This window comes from Schistocerca nitens, chromosome 2, assembly GCF_023898315.1.
Source record: "Schistocerca nitens isolate TAMUIC-IGC-003100 chromosome 2, iqSchNite1.1, whole genome shotgun sequence".
Lineage (NCBI taxonomy): Eukaryota > Metazoa > Arthropoda > Insecta > Orthoptera > Acrididae > Schistocerca > Schistocerca nitens.
The window spans coordinates 9,147,538-9,156,697 of NC_064615.1; the positions used below are offsets into that span (position 1 = coordinate 9,147,538).

The window sequence follows — 9,160 nt, forward strand, 5'->3', positions numbered from 1 at the left end:
TTATATGAGGACAGTATTCAAAACGTGTTACAACGTTATGAGAAGTGCCTCAACATTGACGCAAATTATGTAGAAAAGTAGATTAAGGTACAGGCTTTCATGTAAAAATAAAATTATTGACATATCTTAACACGTCTTTTTTTAATTTCAAAACGATACTTACATAAAAAACACGCATCGTACATCTCCTGCTACTGTTGTTGCTAAGATTCGAGGATAGGCTACTCTCAGAGGTGGTAGTATGGACCAAAACAAGAAGAAATGTCTAGTAAACAAGGGCTGTAAAATGCTTACCTTAAGAGCTATGACCACTCGTTGAATAGTGCAGATGTGCTTCACAGTACCGAAGATGAAAAAGCGCTCAAAGCTCCTTATGTTTGCATTTCAGAACTAATGTTTACTGGACATTTTGTCCTTGTTCTGGTCCATACTACCATCACTGAAAGTTGTCTGCCCTACAATCTTAGGAACAGCACTATTTATTATTTTAATGTAGCTTCAATTTAGATGAGATAAGTCCCAGTACATGTGCTCCATTGTCAGGGGTATCAGAACGGTTTCTCCTCATAATTTTCGACTCGTTCGTTTCTGGTACAAGGATCCTTACCTCAAATTCATGCACTTTTCCTTCTCCAACATCATAAAATATTTTTAACATCATCACAGAAACAATTTGTAAATAGAATGAAGGTTTTCACGGCAGGTGTTGTCATCACTTAACACTTCTGGGCTGAGATGCCGTGGTCCATACATAAGACTCTCCCCTGACGTTTCGCCTTCGACTGCGGAAGGCATCCTCCGTCGACAATCGGCGACCTACAACGAGAGCACGAGTGACTGCCGTATGTATAAGCCATCCAGAGGGTACCGCTGTCAATCACGTGACGTCGTCTGTGCTATGATCTCTGACATTGCCAACTTTCCCAATTGAAATTAATCGACTGCCACGCTGTTCCTGCAATTTTGACATCCATATCTCATCCGGCTTAATGCCTTCATCTTTTCTATGAAAATTATTGCAGTGTTTTTGGCACTCTCAATGGCCTCTCTGCACATTCGCGCATAATAATACGACGGCTTTGCTATGACGGTCGGTTCACTAAACTTTATTTCATGATCACCTTCTAGAAATACATGTTCCACTACAGCAGATTTATCAGTATGTCCGATGCGGCAGTTCTTTTTATGTTCACCCAGGCGGGTGTTGCCGATTCTTTTTTTTTTGTGCCTATATAGACCTTTCCACAACTGCACGGAATTTTATAGACACCTGGTGTAGCTAGAGGATGTCGTTTATCTCTTGCGGATCTTAAACATTCTTTTATTTTCTTGGTGGGTCTGAAAACAGTTATCACATCGTACTTGCTTAAAATTTTTCCAACGCGATCAGTGAGCTTACTGATGAATGATAAGAACACTTTCCCCTTGGGTTTATGTCGATCCTCGTCCGTCCTGGTTATCAGTCTAGGGCGTAGTGCACGATCTATCTCTCTGTTGGAATACCCATTCTTCTTGAAGGTCGCTCTAAGGTGTTCAATCTCATCATCTAAATGCGCTGGTTCAAATGGCTCTGAGCACTATGGGACTTATTATCCGTCGTCATCAGTCCCCTAGAACTTAGAACTACTTAAACCTAACTAACCTAAGGACATCACACACATCCATGCCCGAGGCAGGATTCGAACCTGCGACCGTAGCAGTCTAAATGCGCTGGTTCGCATATTTTCTGCGCCCTGTCTATTACAAATGTAACGTATTGCGAATACATAGAAAGAAGGATCCTTTATTGTATGATTGTATGATAGCGGAACAAACACTGGTAGCAGTTATTTCTGTAAAATATCTGGGAGTATGCGTGCGGAATGATTTGAAGTGGAATGATCATATAAAATGATCATATAAAATTAATTGTTGGTAAGGCGGGTACCAGGTCGAGATTCATTGGGAGAGTCCTTAGAAAATGCAGTCCATCAACAAAGGTTCAAATGGCTCTGAGCACTATGGGACTCAACCGCTGAGGTCATTAGTCCCCTAGAACTTAGAACTAGTTAAACCTATCTAAAGTAAGGACATCACAAACATCCATGCCCGAGGCAGGATTCGAACCTGCGACCGTAGCGGTCTCGCGGTTCGAGATTGCAGCGCCTTTAACCGCACGGCCACTTCGGCCGGCCCATCAACAAAGGAGGTGGCTTACAAAACACTCGTTCGACCTATACTTAAGTATTGCTCATCAGTGTGGGATCTGTACCAGATCGGGTTGAAAGAGGAGATAGAGAAGATCCAAAGAAGAGCGGCGCTTTTCGTCACAGGGTTATTTGGTAACCGTGATAGCGTTATGGAGATGTTTAGCAAACTCAAGTGGCAGACTCTGCAAGAGAGGCGCTCTGCATCGCGATGTAGCTTGCTGTCCAGGTTTCGAGAGGGTGCGTTTCTGGATGAGGTATCGAATATATTGCTTCCCCATACTTATACCTCCCGAGGAGATCACGAATGTAAAATTAGAGAGATTAGAGCGCGCACGGAGGCTTTCAGACAGTCGTTCTTCCCGCGAACCATACGCGACTGGAACGGGAAAGGGAGGTAATGACAGTGGCACGTAAAGTGCCCTCCGCCGCACACCGTTGGGTGGCTTGCGGAGTATAAGTGTAGATGTAGATGTAGATGTAATGTTTTAATCACCCCTCTTAGACGATACTTTTGTTACACGGACCCATGGGGAAGAGGAACTGGATGCCTTCCTGTTATATCTGAATAGTATTAATCCAAGAATTCAGTTCACTACGGAAAAGGAAATCGATGGTCACCTGACCTTCTTAGATGTGACTGTAATCAAACGAGAGGGCGGATCATTGGGTGATAAGGTTTTCAGAAAAGACACACTCACTGATCTTTATCCGCAGCAGGATTCTAACCACCACCCAAGACATAAAAGAGGGGAGATTAAAATATTAATAGACAGGGAGCAAAAAGTACGTGAACCAGCGCACTTAGATAATGAAACTGAACACCTTAGAGCGACCTTCAAGAAGAATGGGTATTCCAACAGAGATATAGATCGTGCACTACGCCCTAGACTGATACCAACCCAAGGGCAAAGTGTTCTTATCATTCATCAGTAAGGTCACTGATCGCACTGGAAAAATTTTAAGCATGTACGATGTGGAAACTGATTTCAGACCCACCAAGAAAATAAAAGAATGTTTAAGATTCGCAACAGATAAACGACATCCTCTAGTTACACCAGGTGACTAAAATTCCGTGCAGTTGTGGAAAGGTCTATAAAGGCACAACAAAAAGAAGCGTCAACACCCGAATGGGTGAACATAAACTGCCGCCTCGGACATATTGATAAATCGGCTGTAGCGGAACATGTGTTTCAGGAAGGTGATCATGAAATAAAGTTTAGTAAGTCGACCGTCATAGCAAACACGTCGCATTATTATGCGCGAATGTACAGAGAGGCTATTGAGATTGCCAAACACTGCAATCATTTTAACAGAAAAGATGAAGGCATTACGCTGGATAAGATATGTATGTCAACACTGCAGCAACAGCGTGACAATCGATTTATTTCAATTGAGAAAGTTGGCAATATCAGAGATCACAGCACAACCGACGTCACGTGATTGACAGTGGTGCCCTCTGGATGGCTTATATATACGGCAGCCACTCGTGCTCTCGTTGCAGGTCGCTGATTGTCCTCGGAGGATGCCTTCCGCAGTCGTAGGCGAAACATCAGGGGAGAGTCTTATGTATGGACCACGGCATCTCAGCCCGTAAGAGTTAAGTGAAGAATTTGTAAATACATACTTCTACAGGGGCCTGCGCCTCTGACTTAGACGCTCTGTAGCGTTGTAGCATTACGTTCCTGGATACGGGTTTCTATGTAAAACTCTATATACTAAGACTCTTCTACAACCTCTAGAAGCGTGTAACATGAATTGTAGAACGCCCTGTACACAGTCACGAACGTAGAGGCAAAGTATTCTTCTGTATATGGCTGATAGTTTCACAGAGATGCTTGACTGGACTGAGAAAAATGCTTAGTGGCTCAGATATATTGATGGGAGGTCCAGAGGCCCAATAGGCATGGTTTTCGTTATTTGCAGGGATTACCATCTTTCCTTCTAAACGGAGGGTTCCCAAATAGAGCTGCCTCGTTAAATACTCATAATTCTGATACGAAAAACGATACCGTACCCTAGTTAATGAACAGCATACTGTAATTGCTTTTGAGAGAAGGTGCCGGAAATGGCCGTCGTTGACTTCAATGGAGTACTGTGCGTGATTTATAACACTGTGAGGCGTGCTTGCAATCGGACCTTAGGAACTCCCCTTCACTGATTTTCCTAATACTTACATTGTGTGTAGGGGACAACAAGGACTTCAACATATGTAAACAGGAAGACACAACTCACAGCCATTTTCGACAAGATCGAGTTTCAAAATTTTAGGTGTACTTATGTACTTAGCATTCTCCAAACATTCAAGCAGTTCGAGCACGACATCGCAGGATCGAATCCCGTTACTCGTATTTTCTTCCATTCCCTTGTAAATGTAACAAGAGATTTATTGTGACTGTGGAAATTATCAACATTTAATGACCGGCTTCTTCTCTACATAATATTTGTTCTGAAAAAGAACTAGAAAATACTTTTTTTAAGGAGACTGGAAAATAGTAATTGTTGCGACGTACAGCACATCTGATGAACACCGAATTTTTGAATGTGGATGTTCTTTCAGTGTATCTGTTGCAAAACATACTACGCTTGCATTTACAAACGGCTGTCGGTCATCACACAATTTTGTGGCACACCACACGTCTCAAAGCAATTCTCCGAATACTGGTACAGACTATTGATTCAATTTTTACGCATTTTTTCCTCCAACCTATCTCTATGTTCTGTTCGATGAAGTACGCGCCATTTTGTACTCGTTTTATAAGGTTCTTTGCCTCTATGTAAAAATAAACATCGCAAGGCTGTACCAGCGGAGTATATTTGGGAGGGATTACTTTAATACTGCAGGTTGGCAGTGTGTTTCTTTCGAAGGTTACTGAAACTATAAAAAATGAAATAAATATGTTTCATTCAGTGAATATTTCAGATTTAAATCATAAATAATTACACTCGCATCATAATAATTTAAAAAAAATAGTCTTGTCAAAATCTCGTAAAACAACGTCATGTTATTAATACTTTTTCGAGTTGCGCTTATTCACTTCCCGCAGGAAACAGTTTTGGCAACTCTGTGCTGGAATTATCTCAGATCGAGAGATCCTACCATCAGAGCTTATCCGTCTTCGCTCTGTGTTTATCTAGAACGGGTACTCTGATAAGCAGATTGGAAATACATTTCAACCATCACGCGCTGTCAGTAACAGCCAGAAGAAAATGTGTGAATTCCTAAGGGACCAAACTGCTGAGGTCATCGGTTCCTAGACTTATACACTACTTAAATTAACGCTAAGAACAATACACACACACCCATACACAGACACACACACACACACACACACACATGCCCGAGGAAGAACTCGAACCTCCGATGGGAGGGGCCGCGCAATCCGTTACATGACGCCTCAAACCGCGCGGCCACTCCGCGAAGCAGGTCAGATGAAACGGAGATCTCAATGAGAATGGTGTTTCTGCTTTATATTGGTGGTGTGCTCTTCAAGATCGGCAGGCTATCGAAGAACATGAAATGAAATGCGTTTTCCGCCCTCCAGCGCGATTGAAAACGATGCTGTGTTTCGCTAAAGACAAAGTCTAAAGGGACCAGGAATACAAACTGAGGTAGGTAAGACAGGCCACTCCAAACACTGTGTATCCAGAATCAATAAATATATCGAAGCTATGTTTCCGCCAAGCTCTAGTGTACAATACAGCAAATTTCCTGACGTTCACAACAGATTGTGGCCGTCCGCTGGTGGCCGTGCGGTTAAAGGCGCTACAGTCTGGAACCGCGCGACCGCTACGGTCGCAGGTTCGAGTCCTGCCTCGGGCATGGATGTCTGTGTTGTCCTTAGGTTAGTTAGGTTTAAGTAGTTCTAAGTTCTAGGGGACTGATGACCTCATAGGTTGAGTCCCATAGTGCTCAGAGCCACAACAGATTGTTATCGATCATAGATACGACACCAGCTTATTTTCTTTTCCTGATGGAACAATATTATTTTTTCTGTGGTATTTGAAAATAGCTTCTAACAGAACATCAGCGACGTAACATATCTGTACATGGGACTTGATCAAATAGTATCACGAATCACGATAACAACGCCGCAAACTACTGACGCCCCCCCCCCCCCCACCACCCAGTCAGGAGGGCTTAAACCAATGTCTGCACTATAAACCAAATGTCAGGAAACTCGTAACGAGGTATAGTTATTGGTTTTACCTAAGCTCTCGAATCGCATCCGTCTGTGTTCTGCTTTTGTATCCGTCAGGTAAGTTGCTCGTACAGCTATTGAGACATTCACGATGTATACGACAGTCCAAAAAGTGAATACCGTTTATGGTGAACAAGTCAAAGTACTAAGGCGGCGGTGCTGTTGTATGTTGAAGACTATCCAGATCGTGGCAATCACTCACGGTCTGTCTTTGCAAACATTATAAACAAATTCTAGAAACTGGAAATGTGGAGAGTAACATACACCAAAGGAAAAAAGAGCAACCCGTCATCGAAAAGAAACTAATATTTTAGCAGCAGTAACACGAAATGCAGATGTCACCAAGAGGCATCTCGAAGTACGAGGTGGAGCAAAGGAACGAGTGCTGTGCCAGCGCTACGTTATATCGAATTTCGTCGTCTTCACATACCTCTGCATCTACAGCTTCATGCCAATCTTTTCCAAAACTGGTTAAAGGTCTCCGAATGTTATCTATTAATACGAAAAGTGCGAAATGATGTGACATTTTCGTGGAAAATTTTGTTTAAGGAAGAAGCTTCGATTCCAAACCATCAGCAAGTCATTCTGCGCAATAAGTTTTAATAGTTAGTTGAAAATAGATGCTGATTCTAAGAAATGAATAAAAACACAACGCTCTTCGTCTATCAACGATTGGAGTGTGTTTCTCAAGACCCACATCATTAGTCCGTGTTTCCATGATGGGAATCTACCGTATATACACTCTACTATTTCCAGTTCCTGAGAAACGCTGCAACCTTCGGTATCAAAAGACATCCCACTGGACAGAAAGCAGTCAGTGTTGTACCAACATGACAGACGTCCCTCCCCTTCCGCACACGTAATGACAGACCGTCTTAAGAGAACGTTTGAAGAGCGCTAGAATTGTCATTCACGAAATACAAAATGGTCTGGATGTTCACGAACATTAACACATTTTATCTGTAACGAAAATTGGAATAAGAGGTCTAATAGGAAACACAGACCACTCCCTAGGACATGAAATGCCTTATCACGGATCGTGCTCCCGATCACTCCAAATGACATTCAATGTGTAAGACTTTTTCTCCAGAATCACTTTATAGAGTGTAGCAGTGCTCGGTGTCAATGTTTTGAGCACTTGAGCACTTGGTATAATACTCATGAAAATAAACAGACGAACCGCACCTGAGTTACGTGCTTGCTTACATTTACTGTAACAGGGCAGACGGCGGGTCGGTGGTTTGCGCCGCTGTTGTCTCGATACTGTTAGATCAATTGCCGTAAATGTCATGTCGTTGACGTTCGCTTAGAAGCTTCTTTCAAAGGCTACAGAAGGAACAATATAGTTCCATTAGGAGTAAAAAAGTCGGTGTCGTAACGTGGCGGCTATGAAAGGTAAAAATTACTAGGGAACGACAGGGAATTCGCCATACTGCCCTTTATAACTTCAAAGAGAGGCAAATCGATACATTTATTCTTTCCGGATACGTTTGGAGTGGCCTGTCTTAGTTTCCTCACCCATGTATAATGTCATATGGCAATGTGGGATACCATACATTGGCCGAACTTGTCATCTGTCAAAGAGAGATGCGACGAAAATCAGATTAGGTCAGCTAGAAATATCTTTTTGCTGCTGAACACTGTTGTGACACGGGACATAGTATTTTGGAGAGACAAAGTTTCTTTCGCCCGACCGGCTCCACGTACAGGGCCACCATCATTAAGGAAGCAGTCGGAAAACTAATAACTATCAACATGGTTAACAGACGTATGATTTCAACTTATCAGAGCAGGAGAACCAGCACTGGCGGTAATAACGTACTGTCGGCCGCAGACGAACGAATGCAGCGTCAGAACAGACGGGAACTCGTAAGTCAGGACATTAACTCCGGCAGTACCAAGCGGGAGGGGGGGGGAGGGGAGGGCGACGGTACTTAGTGCCGTTTGAAAATTTTTGATTTCTTATACCAGATTCCGTAATTTTTAAGTAAAATTTAACCCAAAATAAGTCTTATTATTGAATGTGAAGTTTCGTAACAAATGTAACTTCAGGGCCCTTTTTACACATCTATATACCTTTAAAAGGTATAAAAAAAACTAAACTCCTCCCGAGTAGGCAATAAAGGCGCAACGGTACCGAACGGCCGCCGTGTCATCCTCAGACCACAGGTGTCACTTGATGCGGATATGGAGCGGCATGTGGTCAGCACACCGCTCTCCCGGCCGTATGTCAGATTCCGAGACCGGAGCCGCTACTTCTCAATCAAGTAGCTCCCCAGTTGGCCTCACAAGGGCTGAGTGCACCCCGCTTGCCAACAGCGCTCGGCAGACCGGATGGTCACCCATCCAAGTGCTAGCCTAGCCCGACAGCGCTTAACTTCGGTGATCTGACGGGAACCGGTGTTACCACTGCGGCAAGGCCGTTGGCCTTTAAAAGTTATGCTGTGAATGAAAGCCAATGGCTATTAACAAAGCCTGCGTTTTCTTAAATTTTTTGTGGTGGTTAAAAGATTGTGCTAAACGATATTTTCAAGGCCTAGAGCCTACTTGTAATTCAGTGAATATTTTGAAAAGGCCGTTGTTAATAGAAATTAACAACGACTGTCGGAATCTGGATTTTATTGTGGGCTTAAAGTACGCCCCCCCCCCCCCCCCCCCCTTGGTAGCAGCGTTAAGGAAAAGGCGCTGGTACTGATGGAACGAAACTGGGCGTTCACAATTAGGTGGCATTGTGTTATTGACACAATATCCTTATTTCCACGTTAAGCAAGC

At 43.2% G+C, this 9,160-nt stretch overlaps 1 pseudogene; it reads right to left on the bottom strand.

Moving 5' to 3' along the window:
* Positions 1–8,698: 8,698 nt before the first annotated feature.
* LOC126238316 (5S ribosomal RNA) lies at positions 8,699–8,816 on the bottom strand (annotated as a pseudogene).
* Between the last annotated feature and the right edge of the window lie 344 nt (positions 8,817–9,160).